We start from the raw sequence: 17,034 nt of genomic DNA on the forward strand, positions 1-17,034 counted from the left end.
ATATTTTTATTACACAAAAGATTGTAAAAAATAATTCTTTAATTGTAACACTGTTGCTTATACAATAACTTTTTCAAATTTTTATTAGACGAAAGACTGAAAAAAATAATTCTTTAATGGTAACACTGTTGCTTACATGACAACTCTTTCATATTTTATTTAATATTGTAAAATACATAGATAAAAAGATAAAGGAGAAGTACATAAAAATAATAATGTGGTAGCTTATGATTTACTTCCTCTTGAAACATAATCTATTATGTTTAATTTATGACATAATTCAATTTGTGGGGTTATCCTTAATGTTGAGTTTGTTTGTGTGTTTGCTTATCCATTATATTGTAGATATCTATGGATGGTATAACAATTTCTTGCGCTCAGGTACTTTATATGTGTATTTTAAAAGCTTGAAGATCGATAAGAACCTCACATCCACTGATGTTCTCTTCTATGGCCATGTAAAAGCTGACGCCATTCTTCAATGATGAAAAGGGCAGGAAAATGCAACTAGAATGATATAATTTTTTCTTGTAAGATGTGGTTTTTATCAGCAAAAATTGGAAATTGACATTGGCTGTTTTTCAAAATGAACTGTGTTGACCCCCTAAAATTTTTAAAAATGTTACTTTTTACTTGTTAGAAGCATAAAAATTAAAGTCTGAAATTCTTAAGTGGGTAAGAACAAAGAAAAATTAACAATAAAATGAAAAAACTGATTAAGTATAATGAGTATATCTGAGACTGACGAAACAGCACAAAGTTAACTGTTCCTACTTTAGCTTGACTATTGACAGTTTATCTTCATCATTTTGCAATATTGATTGCAGTTATGACTGGAAAAAGTTCTTTGATTGCCTGTGTTGATAAATTCCCAGCACAAGAGTTCAGTTCGCCTTCATTTAACAAATCCATTGTTGCTATTTCGGGGTTACAGAGATTGTAATCTACTACTTGTAGATCAACAACCATCATTTTCTTATGTGTGCGTATTAAAGAATAATGCATAAAGTCTTCACCTTTCTCAAGCAATTTCTTGATTTCATGAGATAAAGTGAAGTTAATCTCACTATTGTTGTTTTATTTACTTAATAAATGATCCTGAGATATACACCTTCACAATAACAGGATCTTCATCTATCATAGAAAAATACACCTTTTTATAATTGAAGCACTTTACAAATTCAATGTTCTTGCCACAGCATTGGTCTTAACTTGCTTTCGAGTGTGTTGGGGATTTGTGAAATTCAGTTGCATATTCAAAGCGAAAATTCTATTTTGTTTTGCTTTTTTATTACCCTTTTTATGGGCACTCCTGGATGCCTGGGAGTAGCCCTGGAAGCATATGGAAATCACCCTTCTAAAACTTAACCGCAGCTATCAGATTAACAACAGAGATCGATTTAGGGAATGCAGTTGATGGCACTTTTGGAAAAGATTAAATGCCGAAATACAAGTGCATCAATCAAATATCTCGAGCTAGAAAAAACAGAGGGAACAAGAATTTATTTACCTAGATGATTATCTGATATGCATTCCACATCAAGTAATGTGGTAACATCACAAGAACCAGAGCTTTTAGGTAAGTTTGGCGGGGCCCTTGAAACCATAAGAAAGATCAAATGCAAAAAACATTTCTACCGACGCTTTTCAGAGTAAGAAAATGAGGAAATTTTCTCCGAAATCTGTAACAAAATTAGCTAATACTGGTTTCCGTAAAGTAAGAGTAGCAGGAGGTGAATCAGATAGCGGTATTATCGGAAGAGGGGTGCGTCAGGGGTGCTCTCTTTCTCCATTATTGTTTAACATTTATGCCGAGTGCCTGGTGAAAGAAGCTGTTACTAAAGCTCAGGAAGCTGTTGTAGTTGGAGGTCTGAAAATCCCAGCAGTCATGTTTGCTGATGATCAAGCAATGTTAGGTAACTCCGAGAATGGTCTACAAAAACTTATGGATGAGGTGAATGATACAGCAATTGCCTATGGCATGATATTAAGTATAATCTATATAAAAAAAACCAAAGCAATAAAAATGGGCAAGAAGAGGGGAAATGTAGAGGTGCGATTGAATGGAGAACGTCTGGAGCAAGTTACTGACTTCAACGGCAGATGTACTAAAGAAATTAAAATGTTTTTATAGGTATAGAAGGTAAAAACTGAAAAACCAAAGTGTGAATAAAGTTGTAAAATCCAAAATGGAAAAATGAGAAAAAAGGAGATAAGGAGTAGTCACTACCACCTGGTTACAGCCTCAAACCCAGATGGGGGTGGTTGTGTGTGCCTCTTGTAGGCAGAATATGATAAAAAAGCAACTCATCAGCCAGAAAACTAAGAGGGACATTTCGGGGCTTCAATTCCTTATGTCCGTTTCTGGTGGGCGCCCCTCGCAATCCTGCGTCCAGGATCACAGTTGCAAAATAAATGTATAAGCAATAAAAGTGATAATTTAATAATCAGTGGATGCCGTACCTTAGATGTAATTGTGCCTCTAGTGTAATATTTATATGTTGTAAAAGTTAAAGGCGCATGATGCTTAGAAAAGCAGTTTTTTGTTAATGGCCTAATTTATAGTGTACCAATTAGTCTTTAAGGTTAGGCCTTCTAGTGAGGGCTAGAACCAGTCTGGTGTCATTCCATATTTGTTTAGGATAACCATCGGCTGAGATCAAGTGCCAATGTTTAGTAAGGACGGATGTAGCGTGGCAGGTCTGACCAGCTACGTCAGGCAAACATCACTCTGTAAAACACGGGAAAGGACTATCTTCATTGAGTCGAGCAGTGTGTGTGTACTCACTTGCAAGGCGGCAAGATAGCAAGTTGCGATACAAATTTTGTACTAAGAGGAAGTGATTTATTTGTATGATATTAGGGGATCATATTTTGAGTAACGTCAAGCCTAGTGTCTAAAAACTCAGTTTAACTGCGCCAGTATACCTTTTGAATTGACATTTTTAATATGTGCAGTCTTCTAGCTAGGCCCAAAAGTACTGTCCCTATTATTTGATGGTACTAGTTTTTTGTCCCCTCAGGGAAACGGCCTTTTCATCTTCTATCAAAGCAATTTATGTGAACTACTCTTAGCGTGATTATTAGACTGCATTCAGAATAACCTTTTTACTCCTCAGAGTTGGGAGTTTATAGAAAGCATATTTTAGAGGAGCGCACATGTTGTTAACCGAAACTTGAGCAATTTTGTATTTTTTCAGTTTTAAATTTCCGTTATGAACTAAAGCGAGTAATAAAATCTGGAAAGATGCACAAGGTGATTTCAAAAGTTATTTAATCGGTTATAAAAAGAAACTGATTCAAAATGGGTAGTTGGCAGGCTCTTTTCTGCAGAGCTAAAGAAAATTTTTAGGCAAAAGTGAAAATAAATGTAGTATATGATTCTGTAAGTAACTTTTCCTAGTATTCTCTCAAATGTGTCCTTAGCTTTACCTTGGTTGCTATGTCTTAACCATAGAAGACATACATAAAATTGAATATGGGAATTAGATCGAAGAAATTGGTCATTGTTGCTGTTCACACTTAAACTTCTCGCCACAAGTATTACGATGGCAAATAATAAAATTATCATTCTAAATTTACCACTATTACTTGATAGATATTGCAACTTCAAAAGTTTAGACCATACCTTCCTGCAAAAATAGTTTTTCTCCTGCTAGATCAAGCCTTTTCCAAGGGACTAAATATTGAGCTGCTTGTCCTTTAGGCCAAGTTGGCCTGGCCAAGAACAGTAAAAAACAAGGGTCTATCTTTGCTTTTCACTGGCCTTGATATTTTTCAAATTCTTTTAAGGATCTTTTTATAATTCGAGCCAATAATTGATTTGATTGATTGCAAAATATCCATACAGTATCCGGAACCTGGTTTATCAGACCCTCTACTCGATATCCTTTTGCCAAGCATTTGTTTATCTGAGACTGAGATGTAAAGTTGCTGTGCAGGAGGGTATTGTCTTGGCTGCAATCTGAGTGGTAAGTCAGTGGAAGCATAGTCATAAGAAAAGAGATAGTCTGGAAGCGAACAATAGCCTTTTGTTCTATGTTTTTGTCCGACAAAGCGCTAGAGCCCAGACTTCCGTAAGTGCAATACGATATCACTTCTCAGGCCAATGTGTTCTTTCATAGATTTGTAATGTCGACCGCCTAGTCATTTTGATTTGATATGCCAGGAGCTAACTGTGCAATTTTTAATTGTGGAGTATGCAGAACACCGGAATACATAGGTATATCAATTATCAAAGTCCCTACTGCTGTAGATGAAACAACGAAGAAGTGGAGAAGCGAGATTTTAAATGTGATTACCCGGGACAGGGTTGTCGATGCAAACCTGAGAAAGCAAATTGAAGAAGATCGTGTATACATCTGCGAGCAACACTTTCACCAGGAGGAATTGTACCAATGTGAGAATTTCAGTATTTGAAAGTTTAAGCTATCAAATTAAACATTTTCCCCTTTTTATTTTTTACTGTTACTTAGAGCCTTTCAAATCGACCAAAGCTAGGCCTGTAGTCCAATGTCTACCCAGTACCTACCTGTTGGTACTGGGTAGACATTGGACTGCAGGCCCAGTTACTTGTCATTAAGGTGGGCCCTCAATCCAATTTTACCAATCATTTCAGGGGCATTCCCAGCTCATTGTTTTGGTGACCCCATTCCCATTGTGCTCAAATCCCATTCCCACCCATTCCATTGTTTTTCAAACAGTTTTTCCTGTCCTAGCTCATTGAATCCCAGCATAGAAAAAACAATTCCCAGAGTGAAATTTTTGCATTTACCCTTTGAAGAACTTCACTTTTGTGTTCTTATCATACTAATTTGTTTTCTTTTTTTGTTGTGTACAGATAATAATCGAAAAACGCTGAAAGAAGGTGTCATTCCACATCTGCTGCTGCCAAAAAAAAGTATCACCACAAAAACACCCACTGCTGCTAGACGTTCAAGTGATCATATAGCAAAAAGAGAACACGCAACAGCTGCAGATTTATCAATACAAACAAAATCATGCTACAAAGACTTTGCAGAGTTTATCAAAAGAATCAGGACATTGAAACTTGATGTAATCGTTAAAGAATTACCAAATGCATGTCTTATCACAAAAAATGGTGGTGAATATGCTATACCAAAATTTGAAATAAATGTGGATAAAGATTTGACCTTTTTCATTCGAGGTTGTTGCCCAAAAACAATCATATAATAGAGAGTTGCAAAGGAAGCATGAAAAATGTTACTCTTACTGTACTGATAAAGGAAATTGAGAACTCTATTCTCTGCCCTGGTCTTGACTTGACTGTTCCAACCCAGGAAGGTATAAAAAGTGATGTGAAAATGCATATGGTGCCAAAGATTCCTTCTACTTTTACAGAACACAGTCAGCCACTATTGCAGGATGAATTTATGCGTGCTATTCGGTGTCACATTTTACTGGATGAAACTTCTCCAGTTCCCTGCAGTGAATGTAAAACAAAATTTCAATATGATATGAAGCTGTTAAGCAGAAAGCAAAACCTCACAAACACTCCTGCAAAACTGAAAGCACCATTGTCAGCAACAAATCCACAGCGCATAATATTAGCACTACAGGAAAACCGTTTGCAATGTAAGCAGCTGCAAGTTAAATTACAAGAAATGAAAATGAAAAGTCAGCAAAACCTATCAGCCAAGAGCTTGGTGCTGACTTAAAATCACTGTTCAGTACTTGTGATCAGAGGAAAATTCCTCCTTTCATGAAATTGTTCTGGGAAGAACAGCAAAATTACCTTCAGCAACTATTAGCTCAGGTGCGATATCATCCAATGGTTATCAAGTTTTGCCTGGCATTGGCTGCAAAGTCCACTTCAATGTACCGTGAGATTCGTCTAAATGAAAAGGAAGGGACAGGTATTTTGGTTCTACCAAGTCTTCGCACTTTACGTGATTATCGTAATCATATCAGACCAACAAGAGGATTCAATGCTCAAATAGTTGCTGATTTACAAAAGAAAACAGCAGGTTTCAGTCCTGTAGAAAGATATATTGTAATCAGTTTTGATGAAATGAAGATTCATGAAGACCTGGTATGGGATAAAAATACAGGTGAATTGATTGGCTTTGTGGACCTTGGTGATACTTAAGTGAACTATGGAACACTAGCTAAGGCTCAAGAACTTGCTAGTCATGTCCTTGTGTTTCTTGTCAAATCGATAGTGAATCCTCTGTCATACAGTTTCTCATCAACTAAACAGATGGTGCCTCATCAACTAGAGCATTTTTCAGGATGCATAGAGGGATGGATGGTGGAGCTGGAAAAGGAGTTGTGTATCGGTCTGTGAACATTTTCTCCCCAGACAGATTTGTCTACTTTTTTTCAGATGCACTACACCTCATGAAAACAGCCAGAAATAATCTTGCAAAGTCAAATTGCGCTAATGCTTCCAGGCTATTGTGGAACAATGGTTGTTATTTGCTGTGGAGTCACATACATGAAATTTACCAAGAAGACCTCGAGTGTGGATTGAAGCTACTACCAAAGCTCAGCAATGATCATGTAAGTCTTACTCCGTACTCAGCAATGCGCGTTCATCTTGCTGTACAAGTTTTAAGTTCAAGCATGGCTAAGGTTTTGCATGAATATGGGGCAAAAGAAGCAAAAGGCACATCTGATTTTTGTGAGAAAATGGATATGTTTTTCGATTGTATGAATGTGAGAAATACAGTAGAGTACAAGCATAAGCAGAAGCCATTCCTGGCACCATTTGAATCACTGCAAGACCCAAGGTTTGTTTGGTTGAAAGATGAGTTCCTTAAGTATTTTCAGAACTGGCAACAGTCAATAGAAGAAAGAGAAGGTGACTTCACAAAAGCGAACAAGCAAGCTATGTTTTTATCAGGCCAAACCTATGAAGGTCTTCAGATCACCACATATTCAATAATTGAGGTTGTCAAGTATCTTTTGGAGGCTGGTGTGGAATATGTGTTGACAGAACGTTTTTGTCAAGATGATCTAGAAAATTATTTTGGTAAACAACGAGCTATAGGTTGCAGAAGAGATAATCCAAACCTTTACAGTGTTGGATACAATGATAATATTATCAAATCTCAGTTCAATGTTGTTCCAATATCCGGAAATGTTAGATCCAAAGGAGACAAGTGGAATATAATTTCAGAAGAGCCATTGACAAATCGTAAAAAGTGTGCAAAAAGTGACTTATAGATCATAAAGCAAGTTGGTGTTGTGGATGTTCTGTTTTGTTATTTTCATTTTTATAGTAGTAAATACAAGTTAAGAGCAAGCATACAGCATGATAACATCAAACAACTAATGCAAATGTTAAATTATGTACCAATAAGTTATAAAACGTTTTACAAACAACATTATACAGATATGCTAAAAGACATCTTCCCAAACGATTCATGTTATTCAAAAGACAAGGATGTTACATTAGCCATTGATGTAAGACTGCCCTTATCCTCTTGGCTCATTGAAAAATAAAATTTCATCACACAGATCAAGGGGTGGAATCTGGAATAATAATATTTTTTCTTCGACCAGAATCAGGAACATTAATTAGAATTTGAAAAACCTGTATGCATGTCTTGAAGAGGCAAAATTGATTAAGGGAATATAAGATTTTATAATATTAATATGTCTATGCTCAAGTAATGAACATCCTCCTAGCCCTTCATAAATTCAGAGGGATGTTATAAAACTTTTAACATCCGGGGTTAGCTTGCAAGCAAACATATTTACCAATAATTATTGATCAGGTTATCAAAAAACTTTATCAAAATAATAATTAACCAGGTTATCAAAAACTATTATACAGTAAGTACCAGCATACAAGAACCCAATTTTTTAAACTGAGGCCTCAGGAAGTTTCATGTTAAGAGAGACTTTTCATATCTTAGTTTCTTATCAATAAGTACTGTCAAGTCAAATTAAGTCAATATGACAGTACTGTCCATGTATGTTTATTCAGTATTACTGGTAGTGGTTTATAATATAAAATCTCCAGTATATTTTTTCATATCAAAAGAATACACAGAATATTATCAACCTACAGCGTGAACAGAAGAAACTACTTGAAAAAAGAAACATTTTAATTTCAGCCCTAAAATTGTTTCTTATCAAATGAGCCTCCTTTTGAAGAAAATGAGGCCTGTTTCTTATAAAAGGGGGTTTCCTATTTGCAGGTACTTGCTGTACAATAAAACTCAGTGTCCTAAATCTTTACTTAAACTTGCTTGTTTTATCTCAGTTCTTAAAGGGCGTTTTTTTGTTGATATCTTTCTTTCTTTATGTTTTTCCTTTATTTCCTTTACTAAGGAGTGTGATGAAGAGATGAATAACATGTTCAAAGAGATTCTTTGCAACTTCTTTGTCCACACTGAGCTCTGAACTTGATGCAAGAAAAGCAAGATTTGATTTCACCAGTGGGTCCATCATAATGGCTTCAACAATTTGTTTGGCATTGATGCTTTTCTTGCATATATTTTGTCTAGAGGAAGAGCGGCAAAAGATGACCTCTTCTTTTTTCAACACCTGAATGGCTTTTTGATTAACTTTCCATAGCCCTCCTCTGTTTTTTATGTCAACCAGTGTCTAAGGAGTGTCAGTTTTAATAGCCCTCAAAATGCTAAGATATTGTTGGCTTAAATCGGATTCCCAGTGCTTGCTATTTCTTATCTTAAGATAGATTTTCTTGAAACAGTATCCAGCCACATACTCCAATGCATCAATTTCTCTCTTTGTGAATTCTTTGCCTTCATTCAATTGATGAGTTTCTTGAATGTCTTTGTCAACTGCAAATCCACACAGTTTTGCAAGACAAAAATTTATCAACTCTGTTAGCAAGATATTCGTCTCTTGCAGATCCAAAGGACTCAATTAAGCAATACTTCCTTGTGTTTATTTTTACAATGGCGTGCTAAACCACGTTTGGTCTTATATTTTCTGGTACACTGATTGCATTGTATAATTGGCTGTTCATCGGTTACCTGAGAAGCAATCAAATGACCATGTAACATACATCAAGATATTTATTTTCCTAGTTGGTATTGACACTGCTTAAAAGAAAAGAATGAAAAAAGGCATATTGATGAAAAACAGTAAAAAGTAACGACAGGAAGGTGAAATTAACAAATGTTTTTTTAACTGCAAATAAAGATAGGAACTGCGAGCTGCAATTTACATTTTAGTCTTGATTAGCCTAAGCGTATTCGAATCAAAGAGATTGTATCCCTTTTATAGCAGATTTATACATAATACGCACCTCTTCTCCGATGCAGATTAGTTGCTGCTGTATTTCAATATCTCCGTCGAGCCATTCATCGTCACAGAAGTCGAATAACACGTCAAAATCTTCGCCAACAACAAAGTCACTTGATTGTAACCCCGCCATTAAAAAACTTTAATTGCACTCGCGCGTTGTTGTTGTTGCTCGTTCAACATCGTAGTTGCCAAACAAAGGACGACACAAAAGGCCATTGTTCGCTTCCAGACTATCTCTTTTCTTATGACTATGGTGGAAGTCAGTCTTAAAATCCATACATCGCCTGGACCCCAAAATATTTCTCATACTGACCCCTGTAAAAATTATTTGCCTTATTGATCATACATCGCCTCTACTGACTTACGAGAACAATAGCATTTTACGTAGCATGGTGCAGAAAATCTTTGTTAAAAGATGACCGCGCAGATTCCTAATTTATTCGACTGACTTACCAATGACATTGCAAGTTTTCACCCTAACATCTTTGTTCTAATGATTTATGCATTGAGCTGTGTATTTCTATAGGAGAATTTATTCATGGATCATCTCGTCGGTCATTTTATAGAAAACTGTTGATCCTACAGCTGACAGATCTGATGATTTTGAACAGGAGCTATAGAGAATATTAAAATAGATCAATAACGCAAGTGAGACATGAGAAAAATTTTTTTTTGAGGGTTCATGTAGACCATTTCTGCTCAATTGCTACAGTTTGAACATTTTTTGACTGACTTCTGTAAGTCGGGTAAGTCAGTCTGGATCCGCCCCTGATCTCCCTTTCCTAGTGTTTGTAGTGCATCAAAGCTCTTGCTAAGTTTCTCATAAAAACTTGATATCTTCCAGTAACTTGTACCTCGTATCACAGGCAAATTGATAATCTCATTGACATGTGCCTTTACTATCATTTGAGTTTGACCATACTATTTTGCCAATCTTTCCCAAGCTGTCTTGTAACCAACAGGGCCTGGTCTTCAATTTGAAATTCTATCTCGCACTATTGAGCATACTTGTTGGGGATACGAACGGCCAAAGTTTGAAATGCAAACGAGACTTTTGAAAAAATGTATTGATGGAACATGCGCAGTAAGGTTCGGGAATGCCAGCGTTTTTGAGGGAAAGTTTGAGAAACTTCTATCTCAACGCAAAGTGAACCGAGGAGCGATTCTAAGTGAGCTAGGCATCAATATTCAACAGACGAGCAAGGGAAAAAATTTCAATTGACCATACACTCTTACAATTGTTGTCTATGCCAGGATGCTGTCAGTCTGCATTAGGCCTGTATCGCAGCTACGCGTAACAACCAGAATCGCAAATTACCACGAGGAAAAAATAACTCCCTGGAAATCGGATGCACCTTTGGTTGAAAATCCCATTGTTTTGTTTTTGAAAGCCCCTGGAAATCCGTTTGTTTTCTTGAAAAATCTCGCACTTCAAATTCTGATGATAATGCCTCTTCTCCTTAATCTATTTTTATTTGTTTGAAACAACTGCTTTGCTGCCAATTGCATAGGAGCAAGAATTTTTGTAAAAACGGTATCCAGATTGAAATATCTTAAATTTTGTGCTTTAAAGGCCCATGGGCCATGAGTCCCACATACAGCTAACAACCTGATAATTTTTTATATTGGGCAGGACTATTTGGAGTTGTTGCACAAAATTGTTGCTTATGTCTTTTTCTAAATAAACTCATCATGTCAAGAAGCAAGAAACAAATGAACTTAGAAAGTTACCATGGGATGCATGTCCACAACTGTCAGGATATATTTTGCATTGGTCAAAGTATTTATAATTAATTTGATTGCCAACAGCAGTGTATATTTTGATTTTGTTGATTCAACGCATTCTTTTCCGAGCTTTAGATAATTTTATTCAACATTAATCATTCATCACTGCATAATATTCTTTTATAACTACAGCATGGACTGCATCATGACTACAGTTTGTGCAAGTAGCATATTTTCAATAATACTCTACTACATTTCCTTTAGAACTATTTGCTGAATGGGAAGTAACACTACGGGCAGCACCCCTCCCCCTAATATAAATTTGTTCACCAACACTGCAACTCCAGCTCAAAGTATGAAATACAGAAGGCTTCATTCAATCTCTGCTATTTATAAAGGCTGCATGCTTTAAGTAAGCATTTTTTTTTAGTTCAGCAGTCAAAAGATAGTGCTTAAAATGCTATAGGTTACTTCATAAGAACCAACAAATTTTGTTTCTTTTACTCGAATTTTCCTTCACTTTCCCTAATAAATCAAGAACAAAAGGCATTCACTGGAGTTATCTGATTGACCATTTTTGCAGATGTATGTGCATTATTTAAAGGGGATGTTTGTTTAACAGTGAATACCTAAAAGTGGTCTGTCCACCCTTAATTTTCCCATTTTGATAACTAAAGTAATCTTTCACTGTTCTGTTCAGTGACATGCAAGTTAAAGAAAAAATTTTAATTCTTCATTCAGCCATTTTTAAAATAAAAAATAACATTTGCTTGATCCAACCCCACCAAAAACTTTTATTCTAAGGAGTCATTATTTAAGATAGGCAAAGGGATTTCTTAGGATGAAGAAGACATAGTTACAGAATTCTGGTAATCTTAATGTAACAGTATCACTTCCTTTTTTGGAAGTGACAAATAACCTTATCAAAAATATGACTCCACTTAGACCAGTCTATGATATGTTTAAATGAGCAAGGGTTTTCAGTAAATAGCATCAGTTCTGCCCCTGTCTTTTTCCTTGCCAGTTGTTTAGCTAAGGTAATGTGTCCAGCTAAAGCAAGTAACTCTGCGGGGGTTTTCAGAAACATGTGATTTTTCATGTCATCGCCCCAGCCATTACGGTCGTTTTGTTTATCTATACTGCTGCGAGGTTAGCTTTTCATGTGAGCAGTTTTGCATCGCAAGAATACTAACCAATCGCAAACCGTTCTTTTGATAGGTGGCTTGACAAGTTGGGTATACGCAGTCCTTTTATATGGACACATTACCTTTAAATTAGCATGTTTCAAACAACCAAGAACACTATGCAAATTGTAAATTATTTTAGAGTTTAGATAATAAACTAAACTAGCTAATTTGTGCGTCAGCGACAGAAATAAGGGGGGGGGGGATAAATCTAGAAATGAAGAGTGTGAATACTTTGCCTTTCTTTACAATCAAAGACTCTCGGGAGTGGGGGTAAATTTGGATAACTCCTCTGCAAGCAGGGGATGTCACAGGGCCTCTGACGAAGGGGGCCATGGGGGGTGCCATACCCCCACTAATTAGCGAAACAATAGAGCTGTGACTCCCTAATAATCTCTCTTTGTCTAGTACTTGTCTATTTTGCTGTTCTTTCAAAACATTCGCTAGCTTTTCCTTCTGCTCAATCAATGGCGGCGTATACCTTTCCTTAATGTCCTCTTTCCATTGTCTAACTTCTCTACTTGTTTCTTCCTCGCTGATTTTCAGTTCTTGTATTTGAGAACTTAAGGCTAATATTTTACCTTGTAAACTTTCCATTCTTTTCGAAACTACCTTGACCTCTTCAATACATTGTCCTGAATCAGGTCATCAGTTTCCTCCGAATAAATGTCAGCTTCGTTAATTCAATGTCAATTTCCCTCTCTAAACTTTGTCTTTCACCATTACCTACACCTTCGGTCACCTCCCGGCTGTTCTCAACCTCTCCCTGAGCACTAGTATTAGATAAAGACATTCTAACTTACTGGGGGCCTCTTTCACTTGACTACAGTGTAATCATGTATGACCTTGCTATGACTAGGCCATAAATTTTTTACAAACGAAAAATAGCGGTTAATCTAGTCTTACCAGACCTGTCCTGGCAGGGTCGCAACTAATATACCAGTTTGTGTGATATATAGACTCACTTTTGATCGTTTTCGATTGTTTATTGCTCACGATTTAATAGCGATTCGCTCTTCTCTAAGAAACCTAACAAAACGTGCTCTGAAGCCTAAACGAGGCTAAACTAAAGTGCCCAAATCGGCACACCCTTTGGACGAATTTTGACATTCAGAAAGATTTTCAGTAAAATGACTGTCGTCTCTGTTGAAAAATTGGAAAACATTGGAAGCTTTGTAAGAATTATATGCAAACGTCCCCTTTTTGGACGAATTTTGACATTCAGGAGAATTTTCAGTAAAATGACTGTCTTCTCTGTTGAAAAATTGTAAAACATTGCAAGCTTTGTAAAAACTATATGTAAACGGCCCCCTTTTCGACGAATTTTGACATTCAGGAACATTCTTTAGCAAATTACCCGTCTTTTCTGTTGAAAAATTGAAAAACATTGGAAGCTTTGTAAAAATTATATGCAAACGGCCCCCTTTTCAACGAATTTTGACATTCAGGAACACTCTTTAGCAAATTACCCGTCTTTTCTGTTGAAAAATTGAAAAACATTGGAAGCTTTGTAAAAACTATATGCAAACGGCCCCCTTTTTCGACGAATTTTGACATTCAGGAACATTCTTTAGGAAATTACCCGTCTTTTCTGTTGAAAAATTGAAAAACATTGGAAGCTTTGTAAGAATTATATGCAAACGTCCCCCCTTTGGACGAATTTTGACATTCAGGAGAATTTTCAGTAAAATGACTGTCTTCTCTGCTGAAAAATTGAAAAACATTGGAAGCTTTGTAAAAATTATATGCAAACGGCCCCCTTTTTCGACGAATTTTGACATTCAGGAACATTCTTTAGCAAATTACCCGTCTTTTCTGTTGAAAAATTGAAAAACATTGGAAGCTTTGTAAGAATTATATGCAAACGTCCCCCCTTTGGACGAATTTTGACATTCAGGAGAATTTTCAGTAAAATGACTGTCTTCTCTGCTGAAAAATTGTGAAACATTGCAAGCTTTGTAAGAACTATATGTAAACGGCCCCCTTTGGACGAATTTTGACATTCAGGAACATTCTTTAGCAAATTACTCGTCTTTTCTGTTGAAAAATTGAAAAACATTGGAAGCTTTGTAAGAATTATATGCAAACGGCCCCTCTTTCGACGAATTTTGACATTCAGGAACATTCTTTAGGAAATTACCCGTCTTTTCTGTTGAAAAATTGAAAAACATTGGAAGCTTTGTAAAAACTATATGCAAACGGCCCCCTTTTCGACGAATTTTGACATTCAGGAACATTCTTTAGCAAATTACCCGTCTTTTCTGTTGAAAAATTGAAAAACATTGGAAGCTTTGTAAAAATTATATGCAAACGGCCCCCTTTTGAACGAATTTTGACATTCAGGAGAATTTTCAGTAAAATGACTGTCTTCTCTGCTGAAAAATTGAAAAACATTGGAAGCTTTGTAAAAATTATATGCAAACGGCCCCCTTTTCAACGAATTTTGACATTCAGGAACACTCTTTAGCAAATTACCCGTCTTTTCTGTTGAAAAATTGAAAAACATTGGAAGCTTTGTAAAAACTATATGCAAACGGCCCCCTTTTTCGACGAATTTTGACATTCAGGAACATTCTTTAGCAAATTACCCGTCTTTTCTGTTGAAAAATTGAAAAACATTGGAAGCTTTGTAAAAACTATATGCAAACGGTACCTTTTTCGACAAATTTTGACATTCAGGAACATTCTTTAGCAAATTACCCGTCTTTTCTGTTGAAAAATTGAAATACATTGGAAGCTTTGTAAAAACTATACGCAAACGGCCCCCTTTTCGACCAATTTTGACATTCAGGAACATTCTTTAGCAAATTACCCGTCTTTTCTGTTAAGGAACATTCTTTAGCAAATTACCCGTCTTTTCTGTTGAAAGATTGGAAAACATTGGAAGCTTTGTAAAAATTATATGCAAACGGCCCCCTTTTCGACGAATTTTGACATTCAGGAACATTCTTTAGCAAATTACCCGTCTTTTCTGTTGAAAAATTGAAAAACATTGGAAGCTTTGTAAAAACTATATGCAAACGGCCCCCTTTTCCACGAATTTTGACATTCAGGAACATTCTTTAGCAAATTACCCGTCTTTTCTGTTGAAAAATTGAAAAACATTGGAAGCTTTGTAAAAACTATATGCAAACGGCCCCCTTTTCCACGAATTTTGACATTCAGGAACATTCTTTAGGAAATTAGCCGTCTTTTCTGTTGAAAAATTGAGAAACATTGGAAGCTTTGTAAAAACTATATGCAAACGGCCCCTCTTTCGACGAATTTTGACATTCAGGAACATTCTTTAGGAAATTAGCCGTCTTTTCTGTTGAAAAATTGAAAAACATTGGAAGCTTTGTAAAAATTATATGCAAACGGCCCCCTTTTCGACGAATTTTGACATTCAGGAACATTCTTTAGCAAATTACCCGTCTTTTCTGTTGAAAAATTGAAAAACATTGGAAGCTTTGTAAAAACTATATGCAAACGGCCCCCTTTTCGACGAATTTTGACATTAAGGAACATTCTTTAGCAAATTACCCGTCTTTTCTGTTGAAAGATTGGAAAACATTGGAAGCTTTGTAAAAATTATATGCAAACGGCCCCCTTTTCGACGAATTTTGACATTCAGGAACATTCTTTAGCAAATTACCCGTCTTTTCTGTTGAAAAATTGAAAAACATTGGAAGCTTTGTAAAAACTATATGCAAACGGCCCCCTTTTCGACGAATTTTGACATTCAGGAACATTCTTTAGCAAATTACCCGTCTTTTCTGTTGAAAAATTGAAAAACATTGGAAGCTTTGTAAAAGCTATATGCAAACGGCCCCCTTTTCGACGAATTTTGACATTCAGGAACATTCTTTAGGAAATTAGCCATCTTTTCTGTTGAAAAATTGAGAAACATTGGAAGCTTTGTAAAAACTATATGCAAACGGCCCCTTTTTCGACGAATTTTGACATTCAGGAACATTCTTTAGGAAATTAGCCCTCTTTTCTGTTGAAAAATTGAAAAACATTAGAAGCTTTGTAAAAACTATATGCAAACGGCCCCCTTTTCGACGAATTTTGACATTAAGGAACATTCTTTAGCAAATTACCCGTCTTTTCTGTTGAAAGATTGGAAAACATTGGAAGCTTTGTAAAAACTATATGCAAACGGCCCCCTTTTCGACGAATTTTGACATTCAGGAACATTCTTTAGCAAATTACCAGTCTTTTCTGTTGAAAAATTGAAAAACATTGGAAGCTTTGTAAAAACTATATGCAAACGGCCCCCTTTTCCACGAATTTTGACATTCAGGAACATTCTTTAGCAAATTACCCGTCTTTTCTGTTGAAAAATTGAAAAACATTGGAAGCTTTGTAAAAACTATATGCAAACGGCCCCCTTTTCGACGAATTTTGACATTCAGGAACATTCTTTAGCAAATTACCTGTCTTTTCTGTTGAAAAATTGAAAAACATTGGAAGCTTTGTAAAAACTATATGTAAACGGCCCCCTTTTCGACGAATTTTGACATTCAGGAACATTCTTTAGGAAATTAGCCGTCTTTTCTGTTGAAAAATTGAGAAAAATTGGAAGCTTTGTAAAAACTATATGCAAACGGCCCCTTTTTCGACGAATTTTGACATTCAGGAACATTCTTTAGGAAATTAGCCGTCTTTTCTGTTGAAAAATTTAAAAACATTGGAAGCTTTGTAAAAACTATATGCAAATGGCCCCCTTTTCGACGAATTTTGACATTAAGGAACATTCTTTAGCAAATTACCCGTCTTTTCTGTTGAAAGATTGGAAAACATTGGAAGCTTTGTAAAAATTATATGCAAACGGTCCCCTTTTCGACGAATTTTGACATTCAGGAACATTCTTTAGCAAATTACCCGTCTTTTCTGT

General features: G+C 35.8%; 1 long non-coding RNA gene and 1 other non-coding gene across 2 annotated transcripts; one reads left to right on the forward strand and one right to left on the reverse strand.

Moving 5' to 3' along the window:
- Window positions 1–10: 10 nt before the first annotated feature.
- Window positions 11–8,303, forward strand: LOC135695801 (uncharacterized). The gene is made up of 4 exons (XR_016144960.1): window positions 11–4,411; window positions 4,497–4,504; window positions 4,549–5,175; window positions 5,208–8,303. It is a non-coding gene; the product is annotated as an uncharacterized LOC135695801 (transcript).
- Window positions 8,304–8,314: 11 nt separating this feature from the next.
- LOC148957776 (uncharacterized) lies at window positions 8,315–12,241 on the reverse strand. Its single transcript, XR_016145095.1, has 2 exons — window positions 9,248–12,241; window positions 8,315–8,972 (listed from the first exon to the last, which is right to left on the reverse strand). It is a non-coding gene; the product is annotated as an uncharacterized LOC148957776 (long non-coding RNA).
- Between the last annotated feature and the right edge of the window lie 4,793 nt (window positions 12,242–17,034).

The sequence above is a fragment of the Rhopilema esculentum genome, chromosome 20 (genome assembly GCF_057945365.1).
Source record: "Rhopilema esculentum isolate cy_ngs chromosome 20, ASM5794536v1, whole genome shotgun sequence".
NCBI lineage: Eukaryota > Metazoa > Cnidaria > Scyphozoa > Rhizostomeae > Rhizostomatidae > Rhopilema > Rhopilema esculentum.